This window comes from Paramormyrops kingsleyae, chromosome 11 (assembly GCF_048594095.1).
Source record: "Paramormyrops kingsleyae isolate MSU_618 chromosome 11, PKINGS_0.4, whole genome shotgun sequence".
Lineage (NCBI taxonomy): Eukaryota > Metazoa > Chordata > Actinopteri > Osteoglossiformes > Mormyridae > Paramormyrops > Paramormyrops kingsleyae.
This window is the reverse complement of record NC_132807.1, coordinates 2,491,978-2,508,362: the sequence shown is the minus strand read 5'-3', so window position 1 is coordinate 2,508,362 and position 16,385 is coordinate 2,491,978. Positions and strand designations below refer to the sequence as shown.

At 42.2% G+C, this 16,385-nt stretch overlaps 1 long non-coding RNA gene across 2 annotated transcripts; it reads left to right on the top strand.

Moving 5' to 3' along the window:
* The first annotated feature begins 10,995 nt into the window (after nucleotides 1-10,995).
* Nucleotides 10,996-12,878, top strand: LOC140593381 (uncharacterized). Of its 2 annotated transcripts, none has more exons than XR_011993676.1 (3): nucleotides 10,996-11,197; nucleotides 11,354-11,563; nucleotides 12,789-12,878. It is a non-coding gene; the product is annotated as an uncharacterized lncRNA (long non-coding RNA). The 2 variants fall into 2 exon arrangements; XR_011993675.1 differs by lacking the exon at nucleotides 12,789-12,878 and adding an exon at nucleotides 11,695-12,238.
* The last annotated feature ends 3,507 nt before the right edge of the window (nucleotides 12,879-16,385 follow it).

Here is a 16,385-nt window from a genome sequence, read left to right as displayed (position 1 = left end):
TATAATTAGCTTGTGTGCACAAGACAAAAAAAATAAAAAATTTTGGACTTTGCGGGCTCCGTAAAAAGTTGTGGAATAATATCTTTTATTTCAGTTTTTCAGAATCTTTAATTATTTTGTAATTGTATGAATTTTGTAGTTGCTTTTTCCACGAAACATGCAACATATTACTAAAACAGTTCACATTTGCAATACATGTCAAAGTGTCTACACTATCACTATAGCACATTACTGATTTTTCAACTTACAAAGTGTCACGTTTCGAGGGCAGGCGAACCGGATAGTAGGCGAATCGAGCCATACTCATAGGTAAACGGGGTTTTATTGACGGACAACGGATGAGCAGAGACATCAACGGACAATACAATGACAAGTCTGGGGAAGACTGACTCAGACGAGGACTAAATACAAAAGACGGGCTAGACATAACAGGACACAGATGATCACAATCAGGGCTGAACACGAGGTAACGAGGTGGGCGTGGCACACATCAGGAGCGGACGGAGCGGGGTGTGACACAAAGGGTATTGCAACACTATTGTGTATGCATTTTCAATAATATCATATAAAAATACTTTTACTTTTTTAATTTTACTGCTTTTAATTTTAACATTACTAAACATTAGTCAAAAAGAATGAAGAAATCATTTATGCACTAGGGCTGTCAATAGATTAAAATATTTAATCATGATTAATCGCACAACTGTCCATAGTTAATCACAAATTAAATCATGAATTTATTCAACATTTACCATTAAGGGATTTTTTCCAGGTGTTGATATTATTATCAACATTAAAGTCCATAAGAAATAATGGAAAACCAATGAATTGGTTCCCGGCCCCCGAAAATTACACCTAAATATGTTTTTTTTTTTGTTTTTTTTAGCATTTAAACAGAAAATGAACAGGATAAAACAAGGAGCGAATTTTTTTCTTAATGGCTTCCAAAACGATAAAGATCTTATCCCAACATTACCCCTGTCCTGCCCCGATCGTCCACTCCTTCTGTGTGCCACGCCCCCTCGTTAACCTCGTGTGGGATCCCCATGTGATCAGCTGTTTCTGGTTGTTGTCATTAGTCCTCTGTATTAAGTCCGCGTTTCAGTTTGTTTCCCCAGTCCGGTCATTGGGTGCGTTCGACTTGCTTACAGCGCTGGCTTAAAGCAACGCATTCTGATCCTGACGCAATGCATTATGGTTAGATGCACTGCGACCTCTCACCCGGCTGCACAAACTGGAACCGCCTCCGTGACGACACACCTTTGCCCTAATTGGCTGAAGAGTTTAGTTACACGCATGACGTTTGTATCCCAGGTAGTTCCGATGCATAATCTGCTATTTCTCCCGAATATCACGTAAAGCAGTGAGAACTGTTTTTCAGTTAATTTACCTGGTAAAGTTTAAATAAATTACATAAATGCTCTAATAGTACACGTAAGTTAGTGGTTTATTTATTGTTAGTTACTGTAATGTTGCGCTGCTTTATTTGGTTAATCGTCCAGTCCGTGAAGAAGGCATTCAAGTAAGAATTGCATTGTAGTATGACTCATTTCCTGGCGCGTACAATATATATTAGGTCAGCGTTCAACGGTTCAACTTCTGATATTCAGATCGAGTTCTAGGTCAAACTGGTTTGTTCGACTTTCAAGAAATTCGAGTTCTAGTGAGTTCGAGAACCGAGGTACCACTGTATATGCATTTAACACATAAACAGAACTTCAATTACTTACAAAAAATAAAGAAATACAATTTCGGGGGTGGGGGGAAATTTTAAATCACTCGGATGCGTAACAGCGCAAAGGTGACTAATATCACAATATTGTTCAGTTCTGTAGCGATAGTCTTCACCCTCACCCAAGTTCGTTTGGCTCTGCAGTTGTCTGCCCTTCACCCTCCACTTCACTAATTGTAACTGTGCTGACCGAGCCGTGCAGAAAATACAATAATTTTACAAAGATCTGGGAAGGCGTGGTGACAATTTACTACAAAAAGTATATGAAAGAATTACGAATCCCAATAAACTTAATAAGCCTACATCTAATCTCGGACACTGAAGAATACTGCGGAAAGTATACCATTTCACCGGAGACATACTCTCATAGAGAATGACTTTGAGGAAGATATAAATTATGCAGTTAAGACATCACAGAAGCGCAAGATGGACCGCCTCATTCACATATAGCTAAAGAAATACCTAAATGAAAAATAATAAAAAGAATTAATCCTTAAATAAATTATATTTACGAAAGTATTATCATAATATGTTAAGACATGAAAATGCGTGCGTCTATCATTCTGAGAAGAGCTGCAGCCTGGTATGATATTTAAGACTAGATGTACTTTGGTGATAACTTATTTCACATCGACAATAACTGCAAATAATTATGGTCTTGTTGATGGACCCATCTGACAGAGTTTTGAAACTGAGCCTGCCAAACTAGCAACAAAAAGCAGTTTAAGAATTTACCACTGACCAGGGGGTATAAATTTAAAGGGGGTATAACAGGTGGTATAAACTGACTGGGGTGAACTTCTCGAACTTCTCGATGTCCAGTGTAGCCTTGCTGTAACACTGAAAGCACCAAAAATGCATCATAAATGTCCAGTGAAGCCTGTACTGTTTTCCTACTGAGAATTAAAAGCTAAATTATGAATACAAAAAAAAAATCATGGTTTATGTTACGCCCAGCTCGTCCGATCCTCGTGTGTGCCACGCCCACCTCGTTACCTCGTGTTAATTCCCGATTGTCATCACCTGTTTCCTGTTCCTCTTGGCTTGTCCTGTGTATTTAGTCCGCGTCTGAGTTAGTCTTCCCAGATTAGTCATTGTACTGTCATGATGTTCGTCGATGTCTGCCCGGATCTTGACAATAAAGCCCATTCCTTTGAGGAATCTCGCCTTCCTGCGTCGTCCTTCTCTGCCCAACGTGACAGTTTGGCCCTGTAGATCATATTGGATAGATTGAAAATTGCATGCTTACAACCACCGAGGATCCTGTTTATAGAAAGATGTGGTTATTGAGAGTTTTGTGCCATTATTTAATTTAAATTATAATAATAATAATAATAAAACTACTTCCGGGACTTTGTGCATCATTCATGGGTGACCGACATTAGACAAAAAAAAAGTTGAAAATATTAACCATACATTCCAAAAACCACTACATTCTATGTAGAATCATAGCCAATTTTACCAAGAGTACAGTCACATCCTCTACTGATGAGATAAACTTCCTATGATGACATATTAAGTCATCTTAATTAAATCATAAATGAAATTAAATCATATTGTAAGGTGGCTTGTGTTAGTCATATCAATATATAATAATACTTTAATGTAAATGTATTTCCAATTTTTTTCACATTTATTTATCTGCATAAAGAGTAGCATCAGAAAATAATGTAACATTTGGCGATCTCTCCAGCGAAACCCGAGGAATGGGATCCTTGCCTCGGTCCAGAGAGAGCACTCCGCTGGCCAGTATGGGCCATATCAGCCTGCCATTGGTTCTTATAGGCACACAGGCTCCATAGGGAGTAGTACGGTGAATTTCCAGAGAATAATATATTTCCATTTTATCGTCATGTATGTGATGGTTGTGGTAGATTGGTTAGTTAACTGCTTACTAGTGTTGTTTTCATCAACAAAATTTTTCGTCAACGAACCATTTTGACGTGACGGAGACGACACGCAACGTAAATGCTGGTCATGTGACGATAACTGTAATGAAATACATCATGTAATATTGTTGACAAATAAAAACGAGACTAAATTTGGTTTACAAAATAAAAACTATACTAAAATGTCTCTGTCAGGGTGCGGGGCGGGCGAGCCGGAAAACAGGTGAGTGAAGCCGTGAAGTCGGGCAAACAGGGTTTTATTCGAGACGGAGGGTGAACAGGCACGAACATCCACAGACACTACAATGACGGATCTGGGGAAACTAACTGAGACATGGACTAAATACAAAAGACAAGCTAGACATAACAGGACACAGGTGATCACAATCAGGGCTGAACACGAGGTAACGAGGTGGGCGTGACACACATCAGGAGCGGACGGAGCGGGGTGTGACAGTCTCTTAATTTTCGTTGACAAAAACGAGACGAGACGTTATTTCCTCTCGTTTAATTGCGCTATTATTATTATGCAGTATTTCTGTTTCCTGTGTCTCCCATTCGGGCGCACAGATGGCGGAGAAATGTGGCCACAAAATATCGGGAAAAAACACCACAAACCTTAAAACCTTAAAAGACATCTCAAGGCATTCCACAATGACACTGAGGTAAGTAAAGACATTAATGCAACGTTACTTTCTATTTTAGAAAGCTCATGCCAACTGTGGTTAACATGTTATCGTTAGCAATAGATGTTAGCCTGCTAGCTTTAGACGTTTTGGAGAAAATTATATTTCATAAGCATGGACACTTGGCGATCTGTACAAAACATCCTTTCTGATAAGATGTCTGATAAAAATACGTGGGTAAAGGGAACATTTTGAAGCTATGTAGGCATTTTAGCAAGCTAAAGCTAAGTAGCAAACTGAGAACGACAGCTCAGTTGACTTGAATCCTGGCGATCTAAACTTTCAAGCTTTCATTACTGCGTGACTAGATGTATGTCAAAAGGGGTAATAATAATAATAATAATATATTTTATTTGTATCGCACTTCACATTTAAACAATCTCAAAGTGCCACAGAATAAAAACATTGTCATAAAAAGCAAAAATATATCTGGAAGATGGTAAAACTAACATAAAACTAAAAAACTAACATAAAATAATTAAATCAAGAAATAAACCTAGAAAATGATAAAAACTACAAACTTAACATAAAAACTTATATCATAAGAACACAGATATAAAAGATGAAAAGCAGCAACTGGGGTCAATAATATCTTCTGCTAAATAGAAATGTTTTAAGTGCTTTTTTAAAGTGCTCAGTAGTCTGTGGTGCCCTCAGATGATCAGGGAGGGCATTCCATAGGCGAGGGGCAGCAGAACAGAAAGCCCTATCCCCCATGGTACTGAGCTTAGTCCTGGGTTGGAGAAGGCGGTTAGAGTTCATAGAGCGGAGAGATCGTGTTTAGGTTTGTGGGGTGAGCAACTCTTTCAGGTATGTGGGAGCATTTCCAAAAATGCACTGATGAGTGAGCAGGCAGACCTTGTATTCGATCCTCGCTGAGATGGGGAGCCAGTGGAGTGTGTAAAGGATGGGGGTGATATGGTCATGTTTCCGCACCCTCATTAGGATCCTAGCAGCGCAGTTCTGAATGTATTGCAGTCTCTGAAGACTCTTGTTAGGAATCCCAATAAATAGTGCATTACAATAGTCCAATCTGGTGGAGACAAAAGCATGGATTAGCTTCTCTGCATCAGGCTGGGTCAGAGTAGAACGGAGTCTGGCAATATTCCTGAGATGGTAAAAGGAGGTCTTGCACAGATATTTGATATGATTTTCAAAAGTTAATTGAGGATCAAACCGCACTCCAAGGTTGGTGACTGATGAAGAGAGGGGGATGTCATGTCCAGAGATAGTTATGCTTGTTATGGAGGATGACCGGATCTGGTGGGGGGAGCCAACCAAAATTGCCTCAGTTTTGGAGCTGTTTAGCTGTAGAAAATTTTGCTGCATCCACGACTTGATCTCTTCAAGACAGTCAGTCAGCAACAATTTGTAGGATGGTGTTGATAGGGTAGAGTTATGCTTGTCTGTTTTCATGTAGAGTTGTGTATCATCGGCGTAGCAGTGAAATGATAGCCCATAATGATTTATAACACCACCAAGGGGAAGCATGTACAGAATGAAAAGAAGGGGTCCGAGTACAGAACCCTGAGGCACTCCACAAGACACCTTGTGTTCCCAAGACTTTGCATTTCCAATGGAAACATATTCTGTTCTATCTGTAAGATATGATTTGAACCAAGAAAGGGCAGCATCAGCAAGACCTATGGTGTGACATAACCAATTTAAAAGTATGCCATGGTCGACAGTGTCAAATGCTGCAGACAGATCAAGGAGAGAAGGTGAACCGGCATCAGCTGGCATCAGTAGATCATTAGTAACTCTGACCAGTGCTGTTTCTGTGCTGTGAGCAGAGCGGAAACCAGATTGAAATTTTTCAAACAGGTTATTGCATTTAAGATGGTCCTGAAGATGAGCAGCAACAACCTTTTCCAGCACTTTGGAAAGAAATGGAAGGTTAGAAATGGGCCTGTAATTTGCCAAGACATCTGGATCCAGTGTGGGTTTTTTAAGAATTGGTTTAATTATTGATGTTTTTAGAGCATGTGGAATGTAGCCATCCTGGAGAGAAAGATTGATTACCATGGTGATGAAAGGGCTTATGGCAGAAGTGTTTGCTTTCACCAGGGCTGTAGGAAGGGGGTCCAGAGCACAGGTGGAGGGTTTCATCCTCCTAATAATGTCTTCAATCTCTTGCTGGGAAACTTCTGGAAAGTAGTTTAGAGACCTGCAGAACTCAAACCGTAAACAGTTTGTCAATGCAGGTAGAACAGAAGAACCAGGAGTGACAGTACGAATTGAGTCAATTTTTGTTTTAAAAAAGTCATAAAATTATTACAGTGTTATTCAGTAGATTCTATATGCAGTGGGGTTTGTGGTTTAAGAAGGTGATTGATGGTGGAAAACAACTGCTTTGAATTTCCAGGACTGCTTTTGATGGCATTAGAATAAAACTGTGACCGTGCTTCTCTAAGAGATTTCGAGTAAGCCTTCTGATGCTCACGGTAAGCTAATTTATGAACAGTGAGACCTGAAGCCTTATACCGACGCTGAAAAGCACGTCCGGCTGCTGTCATTTTCCGTAGCTCACTGGTGAACCAGGGGGCTGATCGAGAAAAGGTCACATTTCTGGTTTTGACAGGGGCATGAAAATCCAGAATTCTGTGCAAAGTTGTGTTGTAAGAGTCCACTGCATCGGTTAGTGATAAAACATTTGCATTTAGACAATGCTGTAAGTCAGTTGTCATAGTTTCTAGATTGATGCTTTTCCAGTTTCTCAAACAGATTTGTCGTTTGGGTTTTGTGTAAGATTTAAATTGTAACTGCATCGAGATGGCCTTATGATCAGACACACCCAGATCGTAAGCAGAAAGCTTGTGGACAGGAGCACAGTCAGTAATTACCAAGTCAAGGGTATGCCCTCTGGTGTGCGTGGGGCAATCAACACGTTGACGGAGATTAAAACAGTCCAATAATTGAAGAAATTCGACTGCAAAACGGCAAGAGGGGGAGTCCACGTGGATGTTCATGTCTCCAATAACCATAATATTAGCAGAGGTAGTACAGAATGTTGAGAGAAGGTTGGACATCTCAGTGATAAACGATGAATTTGGTTTCGGTGGACGGTAAATGAGTAGTATGGTCAGATGGAGGGGGGGTTTACATTTAAAAGCCAAACATTCAAGAGAATGCAACTCAGGCAGCGGCAGAGGAAGCAAGTCCAGATCTTTGCGATGGATGACGGCCAAACCACCACCACTACCAGTGCTGCGGGCTTTCTGAATGTAGCTATAGCCAGAAGGACATGACTCAATAAAAACAGAAAAAACATCAGTTTGATGCCAGGCTTCTGTAAGGCACATCAGGTCCAAACACTTGTCCAATATATGATTGTGTATAAAACATGCTTTGTTTGCTAAAGACTGTGCATTAAACAGCTCAATTTTTATATTGGGAGAAGCAGAAAAACTCTGTATCGGCCGAAGAACGTTGAAATCCACACAGCGATTTCTGTCGTGCGCCCTGATTGATGTTGCTATGGGAGCTCCAACGCTTATTGTCCGAGGAGCAATGGTGCGTACCTCTGTGGATATAACGAGGGCGGCGAAGAAGTCCAAGTTGTTTAATAAGTGATATACACATTGGAACAGTGAAATTGTTGAACCTCATCAGCTGGTCGACGGAATATTTTAACATCATGCCGATCAAGGAAAGTTAATTCTGTAGTTTGATACTGGCCATGGAAGTATTGCACAGAGGAGAATCCAACACAGAATGTGATCTACGCCGCTTCAGCTGTAGAACTGTTGGTTAAAAATCCTCAATTTGTCCGGGGTGAGCAGACACGACGACTCGGCAGAACAGAGGTACACAGAGAGTCGCAGGCAAGTCCAAATCCACACAAAATGAATAAAATCCAGCCGAGTTAAAAAATAAGACAGCAGTATACTGGACAAACTCTTTAAACTGTTGTAAACCGTTAATTAAAAAGTAAATAAAAAGTCAAAAAGTTGTATAAAAGCTCTAAAGAAAAAGAAAAGGAGAAGCGGCGAACAGCCCACGCCAGCGTCGTCTCCCAAGTACCTTGGCAACCGTCCAAGTGTTTGAAACATTGAAAGAGCGTTTTTTGGAACATCGTGGGTCTGGCTTGCCAGGCTAGTTACCATCCACATAGAGGTAGGCTCTGGCTACAGCTCATGTAAATACCTGCTAATTGTGAAATAATGTTCTTGTGGAAAGGATGTTCGTGAATGATTCAGAGCATGATGCATTTTGATTGGCATCCCTTATAGTCTTGTGAGGCCTTTTTCTGTTAAACAATTGTAGCTGAAAATAAACAGCCAAAAGTACAACCAATAGTTTCAGTCATTGAGGGCAAAATAGGCCTAATAGCAAGGATTTACGCTACTTAATATTTACAACAGTTAGATTTTCCAGAGGCTGCATCTGTCCTGACATTGTATCTATTCCTGTGCTAGATTCCAGAAACAGCTTCAGTGAAGCAAGTCCTGCGCAAGAAGATGGACATTTATTTATTTTATTTAAATTTGTGTGTACTTCTAAGTTCAAACGTGTTTGGTTGGCAAAATAAATGTTATAAATTCAAATCAGAGCGTCTTCCGTATCTGGAATGGATGTAGAGTATTCTTGAGTCTATAAGGTAACAATGATATAATAATAAGAACCTTGTTTTAATTGTAAAAGGTGTTTGACTAAAAGAATATTTTGTTTTTGTCTATTCTACTAGGTGCTTGTACTATATTGACTAGTTAAAATAGAATTGCATTACTAAAATAAAGAGACTAAAATACAATTATCATTGACTAAAACTAGACGAAAATGTCATCAGTTTTCGTTGACTAAAACTAGACTAAAATAGTCATGGATAATTCTGACTAAAATATGACTAAAATGCTCAGACTTTTAGTCATCTGAAACTTGACTAAACTAAAATGAGTATGGACGTGACTAAGACTAATAATAACTAAAATGACAGCTTGACGCAAAGACTAGACTAAAACTAAAATTAAGACACTGTGTCACGTTCGGTTCCGTACGCGCAGGCAAGCGAGCAGGGAAGTAGTCGAAAGGAGCCAGACTGACGGGTAATCTGGGTTTATTCCAGTACACAAGCGAGACGAGCACGAAACAATACATCACAATACAATGACGGATCTGGGGGATAGTGGGAGACGCGGACTAATATACACAGGACAGGTTGGAATTAACTAGACATAGGTGGGAACAATCAGGAGTCGACATGAGGTAATGAGGGGGCGTGGCACACACGAGGATCGTTCGGAGCTGAATGTGACATAACCCCCCCCCAAAGGCGCGCACACCGGGTGAGATGAGGGGCAGGAACTGAAAAGCAAAAGCAGAACATTAACGGGGGACCGGGAACAAGACAGAGACACAAAACAGGCACAGAGGCAAAAGCCAGGACAAAACCCGACACAAGACAGGAAACGCAGACAGGCAGACAGAGAAGGGAGCCACAGAGGGAACACCCACAGGCGACACGAAGGGGCCAGGAGTGAACAGAGGAGAAACAGAGGGACGAGGAGCAGAAACAGGCGGGATGAAGGGAGGAGGAGCAGACAGGGGAGACCAGACAGGAACGGACGGGGGACAAAAGGGAGCCCGAGGGAGCCCTGGCGGGCGACGGGCAGCGGCCGGAGGGGCCGCAGGCGACAGGAAGGAGGGAGCAGGAGGGGACCATGAAGGGAACAAGGAGACAGGGCGAGGGACAGACGGAGGAGACAAGGAGGGAGTCGGAGGGGCCAACAGCAAAGAGAAGGAGAAGGGGGAAGCTGCAGCCAGCGAAGGCGCTGCCACAGCGGGCGAAGGCGCCGTCCGCCGACGCGCCGGCGCAGGGGGACCCGCAGGAGACCGATGCGGAGTCGGAGGCGGGACCGAGGCTGGGGGACGAGGCCAGGGAGGGGGACCCGCAGGCGACCGCCGGCTCGGAGCAGAAGGAACCACAGGCGGGCCCCGAGCCCCAGCCAATGCGAGCGAGGGCGAGCCAGGGGGCAGGGCGGGCGGGACCTCGGCCCGACGTCTATGTCCCCTCCCCTTGCGGGACAGAGATAGGCGGGGTCCCACTCAAGCTCCTCCTCAGAGGAGGAGAAAGGAGTGGGGGTCCGACTGTCCGGGACCTCCTCGGGGGGCCAGTGCTGGGAGGACAGGAGAGCCGGGCTGGACGGACAAGTCAGAAGAGCCGGGCTGGACGGGAGAGCCGGCCTCAGGCGGTGCCGCGGGCAGAGCGAACGTGCGGCCAGCAGGGGACCCCGCGGGTAGAGCGGCGGCAGCAGGCCGCAAACGGAGCAGCTGCCTCAGGGTCTCCTCCACCTGGGCTAGCTGCTGGAGCGGGGAATCAGGGGCGGCGGTGGCGAACTCCCTCCGGAGCTGCACAAGCGAGATGAGCACGAAACAATACATCACAATACAATGACGGATCTGGGGGATAGTGGGAGACGCAGACTAATATACACAGGACAGGTTGGAATTAACTAGACATAGGTGGGAACAATCAGGAGTCGACATGAGGTAATGAGGGGGTGTGGCACACACGAGGATCGTTCGGAGCTGAACGTGACACACTGCTTACAGTCCCTATTTTTGTTTCAGTTTAATGACCATTGTAATGATAGATTTTAGCCTTTGTATTTGGATTGTGTACAGGATTACTACGTTACATACATATGTAGCTCTGTTTGGCCTAGCTTGTAATGACTGACACCCTGCTTTACTTTTGGTACAAACACTTTACAGTATTATATTGTCATGCTTTATTGCAGATTTCAGAACAACTGGTCAGGAAACTTGGTCCCCTGCACAGGCTCCAGAGAAACCTGAGCACAGATATCAGCCCCAGAAGTGGCCTATAGTATTTCTAAGCCTCACCTGTGCTTTATTACTGGCTGGCATCATTGCTCTCTTTGTCTACTGTAAGTACTACACTGTCCTGAATCAGATTCTACTCTATATTAATGGATTGACTCCTGTTTCTGAATTCCTTTGTGGCACATTAAAGTAAATCTTAGCTCATTCACCTCAATACATGGTACCTAAGGCCTGTTCAGTGTGGTTGTGTCTCTCTGCAGATTACCTTTCCCAGAGTGCTGCAGAGCAGCTCAAAAAGGACATCAGTGTCCTTATGGAAACCAATCAGCAGCTACAAGTGCTTAAAAGCAATCTTACTGCTCAGAATGAATTCTTGGAGAGTGAGAACAAACAACTGCTAAAGAACCAGACTTTGCTGGATAAGATTTTACAGTTCCGTAATTTTCCTGTAGAAAAATATTGCCCAAATGGTGAGTGCTGGTCTTCCACGTTCTGGTTTATTTCATGTTGTGTTTTCCCCAATAAGTAGGGAATGTCTGTTGTCAGGGTCAGTGCCTGTCTAACCCTGCCCTTCATGTCTCTTTCCCCATCTGGCCAGCAGGTGTTGCTGGCCATCCAGTTCTCCTACCTTTCTCTTGTCCTTCAGCCCCAGTGTGCTCTCCCTATTCCCTGGCCTGCCACAATGGGTTGAATGTGTGGCTTAGGCATTGCATTCCCCAGTCATTTGATTGAGGCTGGCTAATTGTTTTTGCTGTCCAGTGTTTTATGTTTCCTGTTCTAGATTTGCCTTCCTTGTTCTGTTCCGGTTGTATGTTGTACTTTGTTTTCTTGTTTATTTTCCTAGTGTAATGTTTCCCTGTGCTTCCTTAGTTTCAGGTCTCTAGTTCCTTAGTTCTGTGTTCATTAGTGTTAATTGCTTCACCTGTGTCTTGTTGCCCAGTGCCCTTGTTGATTGGTTGATTTTGATAATTCACACCTGCCCTTAGTCCTTGTTATCAATATATTTAAGTGCCTGCATTTGTTCATTTCCCTAGCTGGTCATTGTCATTGTGTGTTGTCTCTCTGCTTGATTCCTGCTCCCTTTGTTGCCTGGTTTCCCTGTTGAATTGTGGTTCCCTGTTCATTGTTATTTTGCCCATTTAATTATGACCTCTTATAACCACCTTTATTTTGGTGGTTTTCCCTTTGTTGTTGCTGTTAATAAACAAATCCCTTGTCAGCCGCTAAGTGGATCATCATCTTTTTCCCGCCTGCACCATGCCACGCCATAACAGTCTGTGACTTAACACCTCAATTCACAACAGTGTGCACACATGTTACTTTTGTTCAAAGCAACTTATAAGTGAGGGTCAGACAGGGTTTCTGGAGCAACTGGGGTTAAGGACCTCACTGAAGCACACAATGATGAAATCACTGACAAGAGCAGGATTTGAACTACTGATCACAGGCAAGAGTCCTAACCTGCAGAGCCATACACCTCCGGTAACCTTCAAAAACATGTGATTAAGTGAAATGGAATCAACTTATCTATAGTGCATTAGTGTATGCCCAGTGATAAACTGGAAACCGTTCCAGGGTGTTCCCTGTTACATATCAGCTACAGCCCTATGCAGGATAATTGGTCATGGATGATAGATGAATGGGTGACCTGAAAGCTTTTAATATGTAATATTACTCCCGCTTTCTCCTGTGAAGGGACAATATGCTCACGCTGCCCAACTGGATGGACATTCAATAAATCAAAGTGTTACTTCCTGTACCTTGGTCAAACATGGAAAACGTGGCAAGATAGTCGTATTGAATGCTTCAAAATGGGGGCTGATCTGCTAACAATACAAGACAAGGAGGAACAGGTACAACAGTCCAATAAACTAAATCATGTTCCTGTGGTGTGTAATAGTACTCTTCAATATAAATATATTTCAGAACTTATTGCCTATTGAATAGCTACCCACAAAGATGTACACATGAAAACTACTGTCTTTCTAATCTAAATCCAATGCACTTATGAGTGTTTGCATATTCGCTACCCATGCATGTATACTTTGATTTTATAGGAAAATAGTTTCTAAATCAATTCCCAAAACCTGGGAATTTTTGAATTTATGAATATTTAAGCCCTGCTCCTACTGTTCTTGAAAGCAGGTTTGCTGAGTCTGTATCTACTTGCAGTGTGGGTATAATTAGCTTCATTGTGTCCATTTAGATGTTCATCATGAACCTTGCACATGTATACTTTGACAAATTGCACGGTTACTGGATCGGATTGACTAGACAAGCAAACAACTGGGTCTGGGTCAACGGCTCTTCAATGACCACAGGGTGAGAGCTAAAACCACTGCAGTGTGAGAGATTGCCCCAATTCAGTTCAACAGTATCTTCTAAACTATCAAATAATCAGTACAAAAACGATTATGTAGGGACTACGTACAAACATCGTTCTTGATTATGATATTTAAGGATTTAATGTGATTGAGCACAGTTTTGTAAACTCCAAGATGACTTCCAAGTTTTTAAAATTTCTGTCATATATCAAATGTTTCTGAGAAACTCATGTTGTATTCACCCAGGGGCATTTATACAGTTTTTGTATTGAATTTAAATCTCAACCTTTATCTCTAGGTTCTGGGCAAACAAAGGAAGCCAAAACTATGTTTTAATAAATACAGACCAAATAACCCTGAACAGCTGGCAAACAAAGGATAATGGCATGTTTAACCGGTGGATCTGTGAGAACAAGGCCCTGCTATTCTGAAGTCCGTTAGCAGTCCTGGCTCTCTGCTGGTCTGCTGGATGGAGGCCTGCTGAGACGACCTACCTGTGGAACAGTTCAACCTTTCTGCCTTCAGACAAATTTCTTTTGTAGGTGTTAAAAAGCAGTTAAAAGTCACAAAAGACTAATAAAAGCTTGGAAAGGAGCTGCACCTGGGATCGTGTTTATTAACCGTGCATACACATATTTTTACACATAGAAGGGCATTTATCAATTTCTTCCTGTACATATAATAATATGCATATTTTTATGAACACCCCTGATCATGCATGTGCACAAACCCCTAGTGGCAGAGAAGTGTAACTGAAGCAAACAGATTGGCACATATAATAGACATACAGTAGACTCCCACTTAATCATCAACCCTGACAGATAAAATGAATGAGCGATTTCACACCACAAGACCTTTTTTAGGAACCAGAACCCTTATTTAGTCTATTCTCCAAGCTAAGTACTTTTCATTTGAACACACGTACAGCGATAGCTTACTGATTATTTGACCACAAGCACCACCGCTAACTTGACATTATGTCAAAGTGTGGGGAAAAGAGATATAATTAGTGGAGCAAAAATTGAGAAGAAATTTGTACCTCGATTACATTTCATGAATATGTTTTTTTTGCTTGCATCTCCATTTTTCTGCATCGTAAAATTTGATCGATAATCAATATTGTATTGTCTAATATCGGGGGTGTAATTTGCCAGCACTTATTAACAGAATACATTACATCATGTTTTGAAACTTGTAACCAGGGACCAGGTCATCGAACTTTGATGCAAAAGCACCTATTGATCTAGTTATGTCCATGCAAAATATATACAGACAGATCGTGCTAATGACAAGGAATCGTTCCAAAGTAATAAAAGGCCCATGTCCAAAGAAATACACTATATAGATACAAATATTGGGAGACCTGGGGTGAGTTTCCCAAAGCCTTCTTAACGCTACGTCGTTCGTTAGTTCTATCTTTTAACACAGAACTTAAGAACGACGTAGCGTTAAGAACGCTTCGGGAAACTCACCCCTGGTCATTACGCCTACAGGAACTTTTATAAGATTCCATTCCATAGGCATCGATATGGAGCTGGTCCCCCCTTTGCAGCCATAACAGCTGCCACTCTTCTGGGAAGATCTTTCACAAGATTTTGGAGTGTGTCTGTAGGAATTTTTGTTCATCAATCCAGAAGAGCATTTGTGCGGTCAGGTACTGATCTTGGATGTGAAGACCTGGCTTGCAATCTCCATTCTAGTTCATCCCAAAGGTGTTCAGTGAGGTTGAGGTCAGGCTTCTGTGCAGGCGAGTCAAATTCTTCCATACCAAACTCTTTATGGACTTTGCTTTGTGCACTGAGGCATAGTCAAGCTGGGACAGAAAAGTCTTTTCTCACAGCTTTTGGATGAAAGGAAGTGCATCTTTGATTGTTCTAAATATGGCAGGGAAGCCATGTCCATGTAACACTATACTGCCTGTACTACTGTCTGCCTGCCGTACTATCCTGGGGATTTGTAAGGTCCACCCACTGTGTGCTCTATGATTGGTTGGCATCCTGTCCTGGGTTATTCCCTGCCTTGTGTCTGTAGGATAGGTTCTGGATCCCCTGTGACCCTGCATAGGACAAGTGGTTTCAGAAAATGGGTGGATGGAATGACCATGACCTAATGTCAGACTTCCTCATTATATGTTAGCATTACTGGCAACTGAAACTTACTTAGTCCTCATGTAATCCAACAAAAATATTTAATTGAATTTGCCAAAGTCCACAGAAATGGTACTTACTTCCAAACTGGACTGAGGGAGTTTTGAAAATGTTCTCTTCAATACCGGATTGGTAAACTACCTTTGGGGATTTACCAGACAGCATAGTACAGTAGTAAGTGCAAATGCTCTCAAATAACTTTAGGAGAGTCCTTATGAAGACAGGAGGATGTGACCCAGGCTCATGGGCTCCATGTCCAATGATGCATGGGACAAAGAATTTAAAGACAATTCATCACAGTTCCTTCCCTCCCAGAGAAAGTTATCAATAGAATTGGACATCTGGATATACGGGTCTAGATTGGTGACATCACCCCGACAGATTAATTCAGTCTGCAGAATTGGCTGAAATCCACATTGATACATAGTCAGTAGAGCAAGTTCATTCCAGTCACTACTGGTCCCGAAGGTGTGGAAGTCTATAGCTTAGTCAGCCAGAGTACGATTACTCTAAAGTGCAAATTGTCCAGAGCACATCTGTAGCTACGAACAATTACCATTCTTCTGCTAGTCCAATTTGTACTGATAATGACAAATTCAAATCAGCTTTTAACCCCCCAGTTTCATGGGCCCTGTTATGGGTGGCTGCCAGTGTGCGAAATACTCGTCAATATTCGGGGGGGTCCCCATCTCCCTATTGTTGTGCAATACCGATCTTGAGACCTCCTTAAAATTTTGCTTTTGAGGCTTTCAGGGGGTTTCATGGGTTAATCGGGGATGTCGGACAGTCAACAATCAAGTCGAATCTAAACACACACTTGT